Below are 13,611 nucleotides of genomic sequence, written 5' to 3' on the forward strand. Positions count from 1 at the left end.
AAAGCTAAAGTAACACCGCAAAAGCTGCATTTTCCAATATTCACATGACCTTTAAGAGGGTAGAATTAGGCCACCTATAGAGACAGCTATTGTTTAGCAATACTGTGAGAGTTTGTATATTTATAAGGGAAGGAGAATACAGGCAGTTGCTTCTCTTTTCCTCTGCCCTTACCTACTTGGATTCTTCTCCTTGAACAATTTGGAATTTACAATGAAATATGGTGCCTTATATAAGTGGAATGTGGCTGCAAGAATGTGGGAAGAACATTTAGGGAAGCAAAACTCTCTTTAGTAGTTGGGACTTTTGTTTGGGAGGCTTTCTCCATTTTTGCTTTTTTTTTTTTTTTTCCTGTAAGTTTTTTTCTGTTTTGTCTTGGGTTGGGTTTTTTTCCTTAAATTTCCCTGGTTGTTGAGGATAGATATTACAGTTCCTCTGATGTTTCTGTTTATGTGCAGTTCAAAATTAAAAGTTCCCACCTAACAAGCCTAAAATGTTCTCACATTTCCCAGCAGTTGTGCTGGGAAAAGTTGTTTGGTTTTTTTCCCAAGGGTATTGGAAACTGGCAGGTTGCTATCTGCAAGCTTGATTGTTTCTGTTTTCTTATCTACAGACAGACTCCTGGAAAGTCTGTGCATCATGCTCTATCTTTCTTCACAGTTTCCAGGAGAAGGTGGAAAAAGGCAAAGAAGGCCATGAGAGTCATTCAGTTTCCTGGAATTTGCCCATGGATTTTTATTTTCTGTTTAAGAGTGAAAAGGCAGAAAGTTGTTAACAGAAATTGTTTGAAAACTTTCTTCAATTTAAATATGCATTTGTTTTTCATGCAAATTTGAGATGCATTTTGTGATGCAATTTTTCCCTGGAAGTAATTTTTCACTTTCTGAACACCTCAGATATTGAAAGGGGAAAGCAAACCTAATGCCCTTCTACCTGTTAGTCAACCAAAGCTTTATCTGCGTCCATACACAACTTTTTCAATTAGCTATATTTAAATAAATGTGGAAAAATTCACTTTGATGTAATGCCATTACTACCCCAGAGTTTCTGTAGTATTGAATTTGGCCCCTATGAATCCATTATTCTTTCAGATAGATGGCCGCAGTTTATGAATGACATAAATAAACTTTTAATGTGATCTGGAGAGTGTGATCTATGTAGTTTGGTAGGCTATCTCCCTTTAAACCCAAAAACTAGACAAGTCCCTCCATGCAGTGACTGTTTACAGAATCAGAAATTACATAAAGTTATGTTATTCAAGATATTCAGCCCAAACTCTGCATATGTGCTTGATGATAGACTTTGTAGTTACTTGAGAGGCAAAGCAATGCTCATATTGTCTGATGATTTTTGAATAGTTGCTCAAAACTGCAAATCCATGAGGATGTAAAAAAACAAAACCAAAGCATTCCCATTTTCTTACTTTTCCGTTTGTTTTTTCATTCCATACATGTTTCGTGCAAAATTTGAAGCTGTGACAGTGTGATCCTAAAGTTCATTGAGATGTGCTACTGACATTGCTAGCTCAAAAGGACAAGAATCTATCTGGATTCATCAATCCATCTGGAGTCATCTAGTTCACATGAGGTAAAGTAAGTGAGTTTTTGATTGGACGGCTTCCTCTGAATCAGAGAAATCAGATTTTATTTTGAAATATCTCAAATTTCTTTTCTTGAATTGAGGCTCCACCCCTCATTCATGGTGGGGTTTTTCCTTCAGTTATAAACCAATCTTGAATTTTTTCATTTAGTCATGAGAAGAAATATTTTGCTGGCATTTTTCTAATCCTGATATTCATGTATACTCTAAGCAATTTTTAATACAGCTGCAACACAGAAAGTCTTAAGATAAGTTTTGTACAAGGTAAATTCTGTCCCAAGCCCAATGCTTCCCTCTTAGGGAAACAATTCCTAAAAACTGGATAGCTACTACAGCAGAATATATGTATCTCTAAGAAAGAAAACTGAAAGCAGACTCTATATACTGTAGTCTATTACTGTTTTCTGGGGAAGTAATTATGATGAGACAGCTACGTGCTTTCATCTCTCTTTTTTTTTCCTTGTCAACAACAGCTTCTCTGTTACGCTACTAACCTGGTGGATAGAGCAAGAATAGGGTTTTTAATAAAAATTGTCCTTCTAGAGGAAAAGAGTTTCTTAAAAATCTTCATTAAATCTTCTACTTCGGGGTTCTGATCACCATATAAGGCTCTCCATGTTACAGCTGTAACCTGTTGTGGACACAGCAGAAATAGGCATAAGAGAGAGCTACAAAAACAGAGCATCTCTCCTGACTAGTGTGGCAGACAAGCAGCCTGTAACACAAACTGTTAACCATCTTCTTTGGAAGGGCCACATTCACAAGGATTATTTTCTTAAATGTTTCTAACTAACCCTATTAAAACTATTAATAAAATCAAAGGGCAACGTGAAGAGGATGAAGAGGTAAAATTTGTGTCCTTTATTACTGGGATCAAAGACCCAGTTTCACAGAGCTAGTCTAACAGCTTCTTATCCCTTCTTTATTCACAGCATCCTGTCCATGGCAGAGAATATACAGACATTTTAAAGGGATCATTTTTGAAAATGGTTATATCCCCTCAGAGACACTCTCTGGTACCTTTTCAGCTTCATATGAAATTAAACCACTATATTGTCATATGTGTACCACTATATAAATATATATACTATACACACACATATATATATATACACGTATATATAGCAGTATTTATTGCACTGATATAAAATCATCATGAAATATTAGTTCTTATCTGTTCATCTCACTTCCATATTAATACTACTTGTAATTTCACTAACACCCAATAAGTTGATAGAGCTTCAGCATCAGAACAAGAACAACCCAAATTCATAACTGTTTCAAGAAAATGTTTTCACTGTGCAGTTTTAAACCACTTCTAGTCCAATAATTCTACATGCTTCAAGGTGCTCTTGCCTTGTCATCCCATTGAAGAATAGGAAGAGTTGTCTTCTGAATCAATGACAAATCTTTAGACGAGAACTTACACGGCTTCCTTTATACACTCTGGGAAACCTCCTGAAAACAGCTAGGCCTCCTGAGGATCCATGTCCTCTTTACATGTATTGCTTCAGGTGCCAAATTTGGCAACCAAAGAATGCTTTGGGTTGGAAGGGACTATACAGTTCAGCTGGCAGGTGCAATACTACTGGAAATGATAAGGATTTGCCTGTATTCCCATATTGTCCTTACAATTCAGTACCAAAAATGAAAAGAAAAACAAACACACAAATCAAACAAAAAAAAACCTCAAACAAATGCACAAAATCAATCAAAACCAAACCAAAACATAACAGAGAATTGATCATGTCTGCTATTTTGCTTTTTGCTGAAAGAGTCACTATTCTGAGATTTTGATTCATTTCAGTGAATAAAGCAGTACTATAGAAATTCCTCACTGGAATCAGCTTCCTGCCATTATCTTAAAGACATTTTCCATAATCTTTATGTTTTCATGTAGGCCTAGTTTCACTATATATTTTCTATGAAGGGTAGGCATCACAGTGGTTGAAAGGAATGGTCAGTTATTGTTAAATTTGGGAAAGGAAACAACTCTTACAAAGTAACATTTTCCAAAATTATTCCTGTCATAAAATCTTAGCACTTCTGGACAAGGACATATATGTAGAAGTATGCAGACAAGAGACTCTTAGAGGTGGCCAGTGAAACAAAGGAAAATGCTCCAGCCATAAGTACCATAGCTTTTTTCCTTTAACTGCAGACCCCAGAATGTTTTTTCAAAGGCAAAACATCATCACTGCCGTTTTCCAGGTGGGAAAACTATGGCAGAGCTGTTAGGTGACTTGTCAAGAGTCAATAAGCAGCTGAGTAAGACATAGGTTTCTCTGCCTGATCTTCTACCACCAGGGAGGGAGATTATAGGAGAGCTACAAGTCCTCTTCAAGAATAGCAGTGGGAGAAATATGCCTGACATATATCTCAACCCTAATTCTAATTCTTTACCTCAGTGTTCTTTCATGGACTATTTCTTCTTGCTCTTGGAAAAAAGAGGACACAGGGCTGAGAGGACACTTCATCTCAAGCTTCTCTTGGGCTGTGTTCTTAGGCATACCTTCCTTGAAGTTTAAATTTGACCGTTTGACCACTTCATATTTTAATAACCACAAATCTCAGAATCTTGAGACCCATCTATACTGATTTCTGGGAAAATTTCGTAGCATTTAAAGTCTGAGAAGAAAAAAAATCAAAACAAATTCCTCATTGCAATGAAAACAAATATAGCACAGAGTTAAAAAATCAATTCCAACAAGATGACATTTCTCCCTATGTTTAGTTATAATCTCTATAAAAGGAAAGGTAATTTTTTTTTTTTAATCCTCTCAAAATAATAAAAATTAAAGCTAGCTGTGAAGGCGTTGGTTTACTCTGAAGAGTGCTGATTTGGTCTGTGGTGAAGACCGAACCCTGGAAATATGTCTCATGGTTTCATTATGTCACAGGTTTGGGGTGTGAAAAGGAAAAAGAGTCACTCAGTTTCCAGCAAGCCTTACTGATATGTTAGAAACAACCGTGAACTCAGACATCTGAAAGCAATACAGGCCATTTCTGGCAGGTAATTTACAAGGATGGGAAACTCAGCTTGTGTTCAGGGATTAGACATGATATTACACTTACATTAGCTGTACTGTGCTTCCTAAATAGTACCAGCAAAGTCTTTTCTTTATCAGGAATTTCAGCTGATAATCTGCCCTCGTGCTACTTTCTGGTTTCAGATAGGAGCAAGCAGTGCTCTTTGTAATTTTTTTCACTCATTTTAAGTGGGTATCTTAATTTTCACTCACCGTACCCACTGCTATTTTACCTGCAATGATGCATTTTTGTCCTGGTCCTGCACTGCAGGGCAAGAGCAAAGGGCTGTAGCATCTTTTATTTTGGCACCAAAATTCTGAAAGCTATTCAGACAAAAGACAATGCTTCTTCAGTCCCTATCCTTCTGCCTTTTCAAGTCCCCCCTCCAGCCTTGCTTCTGAGCGGCTGCAGGTACGCCTCCCACCCTAATGGTGGCAGAAAAACCCTACACTTCACTCCATTGACTGCAGACAAAGCAGACAGCAGCGGGGGAAAGAAACGGGACACATCCTGCCACAGTGCAGGGGAAAAAAAATGAAGAAGAAAACCATCGACAAAGTGAGAGATGCTCAATTGATCATTGTGAGGGAAAAGACTGCAACTGTTTAATTTAGAGATGAACTCGGAAGTTACATAGAGGACTGAGCCAACTCTATAAATGATAAAATCAAAAAGCCTTATTGCTCACATACCCCAGACTAGGGGTAGAAAATGCCGAAAGAAATGCTATAAATTTTTTTTCTAACCTTTGAAATTCACTGTCAGAAGACTTGGTATTTTTAGTGTGAAATAACAGCAAAACAGATTTGGTATCTTTGTGGATGTCCGTAAACAATTATAGTAGATGTGGAATGAAATGAGTGTATTCATGTAACTGACTTAGAGGTAAAACGTGTTTGCTTAAGAGCCAAGCTAAAATTTGGGTAATGTTTCTGAAAATTCACTTTCTTCTAGTAGACAATTATAAAATTCCCTTGGCACAATCAGTTTCTGAGTCAGCCAGAGCCAGTCATGCATCTCCTACACTGATCCTATGGTTACATTACACAATCTGACAAGTTAAACTAAACTGGAATCACATCAATCACCTGATCCTAACACAGAATATTGTTTAAAAAAGAAAACCAAAGCAAAACAATGTTTCTGCTTACAAGTAGCAGTCACAAACTAAAGGCCCTGCTATAATAAATCAAATGCATCATCCTGTGTTTCATGGGGCTAAAAAAGAATTTATTTTTTTTTTAAGGCAAAAGACAGTCCAGCATAAGCAAATCAGGAATCTGCTTGTTTTAGATCCACCTATGGTGAAATGCAGTCATCACTAATTAATGTTAGTAACATTTTCATTCCTCCTACTTTCTAAGTGTGTACATCTGTTAGAACAATTGATCCTTTGCAGCAATGACAGGAGGAGCACTGAATTTTCTCATTATGATCAAAATATGCTGAGTGATTATAACTTACCACATCTGATACCAAGCCTTAGCTCCTCAAAAATGATTGATATAATCTATTTTCAGAAATGCTGAAAATGGGGCAACAGACATTCAACACAAAACTGGAGCTCCTTCACGTCGGTAATATGATACTGCTCGTGTAATTCTGGGAGGACTCACAGAATTCATGAGTAAGGTTAAGTTAAAAAAAAAATGAATTTGTTAAATTAGGGGGAATGTAAAGACACTGTGCAAAAGAAATCCTTGTCCTCTTGTCTAGGTACAATCCATGCTTATCCATGCTGCCATAAAGCCCATGCAACAACTACATGATATGATGGAACACAATTTCAACTAAAAAGTTAGTTTGGGAGGGATTTCTGGAAGCTGCCCAACCTAACATGGGACACAATGTTATGCAGATTGAGTAATATTCTTTATTCCTCACAGTTCCTTTTCTTCCAGATAATGCTTTCAAAACAATCATCTTTACCCTAATTCTAACTCCATCCTCATTTTGACTGTTTCTGTCTCCTTTTCCACATCCTACTTGTTAAAGGCAAATATTTCACAATTAAAAATCGCGTTTGTGTCAACACAAGAGTCAAAAAAGCACCAAACCCCCTGGAAAACAATCTGGTTAAAACATACCTGCTACTGTAGGTTGTCTTAGGATCACTGGGTGGGAAATAGGCATTTGTCTCCAATCATGGCTGTGGGCAGTGGGAGCCCCTGTGCATTACTGAGCAGGAGCCTGCAAAGCTGACATCAAACAATGCCTCACCCGTGTCTGAAAGGTGCAGACAGGGGTCAGCTCTGTGACTGCCAGTGGTGATTTAAAGCACATGTGTAATTGGAAACACAAATAGGAGCTTGTGTTGTTTGGCTTTAACAGGGAGCTTTTGAGAATGGCACCATGTGACTGCACAAAGAGGAAAAACACCAATCAACCCTCCAAAGAAAGAGTTGCAGAATGGGACAGAGCTTTCCTCTGCCAGTCTGCAGAAGCTCAAGAGCTTCCTGGCAGATCCAAAACATCCAGTACAAACTCCTGTTCCTCTGAGAGGGACTGTCACCTTGCATGTAAGAAGCCACAAAGAAAAAGATACAATTTGAATGTTTATAAGGTTTATCACCATCTGCCAGGAAGAAGATGTCAAATACCTCAGGGTCTGAGTGATTGGAAGAGGCCTGAAGTCTTTACAATCTGCTGCTGCATTAGAAGTGCCACTGCAGAACAAGTTTTTTGCTTTTTAATAAGGAGGCCATTCTTCTCCTAGTTCCTGAAAAGGCTGAAGACCTTCAAGCTTCTGAGAGTTGTGAGAAGCATAATCTAATGTGCATGTTATGTAGAAACATTCATTTCATCAGAGGGTTCAAGCTTATTTGCTCCTGTCTAGAATTCCTAGTTGTTCCTCTGCACAGCAGTTGCAGGATCCCCCTTTATGATATCATTTTCTTATTTTCTATGATTTAATTGTGTCACATTTGATTGGATTGGTCAATAATTTTATTCAATTAAGATCAATGGCAGTTTCAGCATTATTTTGAATTGCATGAGTCACACACCTTCTCTGTAAGTTTAAATTTATTCAACCACCCTTTGAACGAGCATTTTCCCATACCCCTATTCATTCTTGTTGAACCTCAATTAATTCTGCATTATTCTTTTTATGATTAAGTACTTAGAACTGAAGATAACTTTTAAAGTAAAGTAGAACTACTAATATAAATAATGGCATTTACAATTGCATCTAAATTATTATTTATCCTCCTGTATCCTCCTATTTTTTTGTCTTCTCTTACCAAAGCTGCAGATCAAGCAAAAGACTGTATGGATCTGCCAAAAATTCTTTGGTTAAATTGTTTCAAGATTTCATTATTCTAACTTTACCTCATAGCCTAAAGCAGAATCTTTTTGACTCTGAATTCCTAAAAGCCCCCTAGACAGCAGCCATATGTAATGTTGCTGCAACATTCGTGCAGAAGATGGACAATAGAGTTGTACAAGCTAACCACAACATTTTGAAATACCATCCCGTGTTCCATATGACTAGAGCAGAGGCTGCCAAACAAGAACAGAGTGTAGGAGGAGGATCTTCAAAAGCTGTTAGCTTTAGACTGAAATCCATAATACCCAGTGGGAAGCTCTTATAAGTGAAAGGTTCTCCATATTTACTGTACATTTCCAAAGACTTGCTGAACTAAAATGCTGCTGGAAAGACAGAATTTCTCTTCTTGAGTTTGCTCCTCTTTCAGGAAATGGCTGTGTTAAGGTCAGGTAATTTTCAAAATTTAAGTCCATCTAGTGCTTTCTCAAGGGATCGTACACAAGAATGCTGTTTTCTGAAAAGATAAAGAAGTCTTCTTCACCAAGAGCTGGGCAGATATTACTGTGCAGTGGCTGCACTTCAACATCAAGGGCTTTTTCCCATCTCACAGTTTTCCAGGAATGTGAATTCTTGTCTCATGTCACTCGAGTACTTTGAAGAGGAACACCAGAAAGAGTATTCAATTTATGCAGCTTCTCCAGGCATGGATATTCTTCAACTATAACTTCCAACATTGTTCTGCTTTCTGTTGTGCATTTTAGATTTGAATAAATCAAAGCGATGTACACAGTTTTGTACCCCTGGCTAGCTGTAGAGAAGCCCAGTGCTTTGCAAAGCCCTGCTGGGATTTACTTTTGTATGCACACTTGATTTTCCTGGAAATTTGAATTTCTCTTTGTCTGATACAATTTCATGGCTGTGGCAAACCCTCACAGTTCAGCATGAGGTTGGAAACTGTTGCTATCATAGTGCCAAGAGATAATTAGCTCAGCAATGTTAACACACATGCTTGGCATTCATTATCAGACAGGGTGGGAACAGAATGCAGCAAGATTTCCACCACAGTTGTTCACTGACCCCGCTGTCTGCTCTGTCCCAGCTGCCCATGCTTCCACTCTTCCTCTGCAGCCACAGCATCAGTCTGGGCAGGTACCAGGTGCCAGCAAGCACTAAACACAATGAATCTGTGCTTCTTCCTCTGCCAGGGCACCTTTCCTTCCCCACTCTTCCCAACATCTCTGCACTGCCCAGCTCCCCTTCCCTCTGTCTTGATCAGCAGAACTCTGAAGGCTTCTTTCCTGCTTTCTAGGAAGGGCAAATGGAGCTCAGAAGGATGCACATGGAAATCTCCCTCCTTAAAATGAAAGCTCACTGACAAGGCCAGCAGAGGTGATATTTAAATGCCTGTATTTCAAAAACTCTGTGTTGGAAAGCTACTCTTTACTATGTTTGGTGCATTTGACCAAGGAAGACTGAAGGGAGATGTCTAAATCAGAAAATAGCTTTGCACATGGGGTATCTAAAGAGTTGGTAAATATTTCATTACTGACAATGTAAAACAATGTCAAATGCTTTGGGCCTCAGAAGGGAATGAAATCCACCCTCTTGGAAGCAATACCTGTGGGGTTTATGGACTCCAACCACAAATCTTTCCTTCCTAGCAGCTCCTTTTAGCCCTTGATCATAATGTTAAAAATCCCAAGAGAGGTCTGACACGGTAATTGTTATTAATTATCATTTGTTCATCTCTTTATGACCTTTTTCTCTGAGAAAATGGCTACCCATTACTCCGTGAACATTTCAGATGACAGTGCAATTTCCGAGATACCCTTTCAGTTACCTGAAAGAATAATTTATGTACAGTTCTGCCTATCTGGAGGACGTTTTATACAGTAGAAAGGAAGATTATTCCTTCAAAAGAAAACAAACAACACAACACAACGAAAGAAGAACATCCTCATTATTTAGAAAAACCAAAAGACAAACCAGAAACCCCTAGCCTTACATATGTCCTTGAGCTGAAGATATTTGATATTATTTCTATTGGGACTGTGGTAGGTTTGGTTAATCCTTCTGAGTATTTCATATTCTGTAAACAGCTATTATTACACAATACATTTTCTAATACATCCCAATTAAGCAGATTCCCAAGGGAATATAAAGCACTCTTTCTTACTTGGAAGTACAAGTAAGCCAGATTGAAAGTCATATTATAGATCTCGAAGCAACAATATTTTTTAAAAGCAGCACACAACAAACCTTCCCTGGCTCGGGAGCAACAGCAAATATGTTAATATATAAAAGCAAGTATGTTACTATGTATGGGAGGAAAAAGAAAAAGGAGAATAAATCTAATGTTCCTGCAAAAATTATGTGGCAGTTAGATTTTTAAAAACACACTTTTTAAAAAAACCACACTTTTCTGGACAAGCAGTCTCAGAAATGCCAATGTCAGTTTATTGGACTACTCTGAAATACTATTGAAACCCTTTGAAAACCCAGGTCTAACTGTTTGTGTCTGAGATGTTGGACAGTAAATTCATTTGGAAAGTCAGTGGTAAATCCTAATTTTTGAGGTTGGCGTGCACCTACAGGTCTTACCCACTGTATCTTGGATAAAGAAATTATGCTTGCAAATTTAACTCTTCCACATCTTTGGCTACAGAAGCAATGACTGCCAGTAAACTCTGAGCCTAATTGTATCAATATTTTTGAACAAAATGTACAGAACTAGAAGAGATTCATAAAATTTCATAGAAGCCAACCCATTTATATGCATGTATTTGACTATCTTAACCCTATAGAACTAATATTTACTTCTGATAGAAGGGAGAGAATTTCAAAGTGAAAAGGGAAGAATTAAAATGCAGAAATGGAAATTACTCTGGCTTGTGTGATGAAAAGCATTCTCACTGCATGTCAAGGAGGTCAGTCTAGTTAGCATCAGTATTTGAAAGATTTGGAACAACTGCAAATCTTGTACCACTACCTGTAGGGCTGAGGCAAAACAGAATGGAAAATACCCTCTAGTAGTAAATCCACTGCCATTTTATTTGCAGTGCACCTTCTTTAAATTCCAAGCAGATACAAACAAACTTCATGTTAGTTCTCCCTGTAGGAATATTTGTTTTGGAGTGGGATCAGCAGTATTCCCTAATCCCCATTTTTATTAGTAGTCCACAGAAAATTTTCAAAGTGACAGTTGTAAAGTATTGAACCCCACTACATCAGCAGAAGGCACATCAACACACCAAGCAGCAATTCTTCCCATCAAGCCACACTGCTTTATGTAGGAGACATTTCCTATTCAGGCAGCCCCTTAGAGAACTGGACAGCATTTGGGTAATTCCCAAATATCAAAGAATACAAAGTAGGCAGAAGTTAAAGAAGACAGTCAGCCAAAATATTTCTCTTTCTTTAATCCTGAGAAAGAATCCTTTGAAAAGTGCCAGGGCAGAATCTGTCCATCCTGATTATTTTGAATAATCCTTTGTTCCACTGAGCCTACCCATTGAAATGAAACTGGAAATACTAAGAATCTCCATTAACTCCGTTGGGCTGAGGGGAATAAATATGAGAAGAAAGAATGAAAATCATGTTATAAACTTTAAAAAACCCCAAAACAAAAACCAAGAAATGAATGGACCAAAGACAAATATGTTACAGGGTAAAATAAAATGAAAATATTCTTTTTTTTTTCATTTTTTCTTTTCTCCACTTCCTGAGTTAACAGCAGAGGGCTGTTTTTCCACTCAAAAATACCTCTTTACAATAAGCATGTCCAGACCCGATTAGAAAACTGTTTTTCCCAACATCATTTGGCTTTAGTTGAATTGCTATGGTTTCCCACCCTTCCTATGAATCAGCACTCCTTTTCCATCATCCATCACTTTCCACACAGTCTGCACTGTCTACCCAGGGCCTAAAAGGAATAATGCACTGGCTATACATCTGCCTTTTTCTGAGGTCACTTACACCCACTAAGGAATGTACATCTGAAAAAGCAACATAATATACTTTTTCTACTTTGGAGAAATTAGGACATGTTGAATATTAAAATATTTTCTCAGAGCTATGCAAAATATCTCAATGTTTAAATATTTGCATATTATAATAGAACTCACAGTTCCAAACAAGTATTAGAGATCCTTAGCTTGGGGCTTCATATAATGCAGCCAAAACACAAAGGGAACACCCTAAAATAACAAGCAATTGATTGTTGGAATAGGAAAAAAAAAATTAAAAAAGCAACCAAATAAATAATAAATAAAAAATAAAATAAAAATACCCCAAAAAACTTATGGAAGAATAATTGGAACGTTAGTGAGTTTTAAACCTTGTTCTTATTATTTTGCAGTACTCTGTCCTTACCAAAGTAGCACAGAGATCGAAACAAAGGTATGGAGTGGATTTGTGGCATCTGAGTCTGCCCCACAAATTATAGTTAAATGAGAGAAGCAATTCAGAGGACAGGACAAACTGAAGCAGAAGCTTCAGAAACAAGAACAAAAGAGATTAAACCTTTTAATGGAAAGCAGAGGAAGAAGAAACAGCAGAACAGGTGATTTTTCCTTGTAAAATTCATCACTGGTGCTGCCAGGGTGAAACTCTTTCACCATTCACAGGCTCAGCCAACCGTAACGAGGACACGGGCTCAGTTTGTGAAGAGACCAGTAGCAGAAATGTTTAGTATATCACAGATTCATTCTCTAAAAGGCTGAAACAAAATCTAAAACAAACAGGTCTTGCCTTAGCTGGGTGCTGAGTGCTGCTCCCTGAGCAGCTCAGCCAGGAGTCCCAGATTGCATCCTGCAAACTTCAGTGGGCAAGAAAATCAGGACGTTGTGAGAAACACAGCCAAGTGCAGGATGGGTTAGACTAAAATGAGGATAATAGAGAAGCTGTACTACAGGGAAAAGTTTCAAAGAAAAGAACATCCAATGTGCCACCAGGCTGAGGGCAGAAAGAGAGATAAAAGCCGTAGGTCAGATTCTACAGAAGTAACAAATGGCAGCAGCTAGAATAAAAGAAAATAGAAGGCATAATGAGATAAATACATTCTCTGTAAAAGTTAAGTCAGGCTTGGCATTCAGATGTCATTGCTGAAGGCCATGCTACTGACAAAGGCCATTGATAGGCATGTTTTTAAATTAATCTGTTTCAAGTTGAAATACCACTAAAAAGCCAAAATACTGTGTTTTATTTTCATGGCAACCTAATCAATAACAATATGCACAAATATCTGAAGGAATGGTGCAAGTAAGATGGAACCAGGCTCTTTTCAGTGTTACTCAGTGACAGGACCAGAAGCAGTAGACACAAACTGAAACAGGGAGGTTTTTTATCCTCTGAACAAAAGAAAACTCTTTTCACTGTGGTTGTGACAGCAATGGCACAGGTATCCCAGAGAAGCCCTCTGGAGTGTCCATCTTTAGAGATGTTCCTGTCTAGAAAAGATCCTGAGTAACCTGCTTAGGCAGGAGGGCCGGACCAGGATGACCTCTGGTGGCTCCTTTCAGCCCCAACCATTCAGTGATTCTGTTTTACAATAATGAATCAGTTAATAACTTTTTCTTTACAGAAAAAACAGTAATGTTCTCAGAAAATGTCCTCTTTTGTATCTTTAAGCAGGACAGTACTTGACACAAGTTGCCTTTAGACTCTTTAGTACTGAAAACAGAGACAAAGGAACATGTTCAAAATGGATGAAAGAACT

This window comes from Poecile atricapillus, chromosome 4, assembly GCF_030490865.1.
Source record: "Poecile atricapillus isolate bPoeAtr1 chromosome 4, bPoeAtr1.hap1, whole genome shotgun sequence".
NCBI classification, from domain to species: domain Eukaryota; kingdom Metazoa; phylum Chordata; class Aves; order Passeriformes; family Paridae; genus Poecile; species Poecile atricapillus.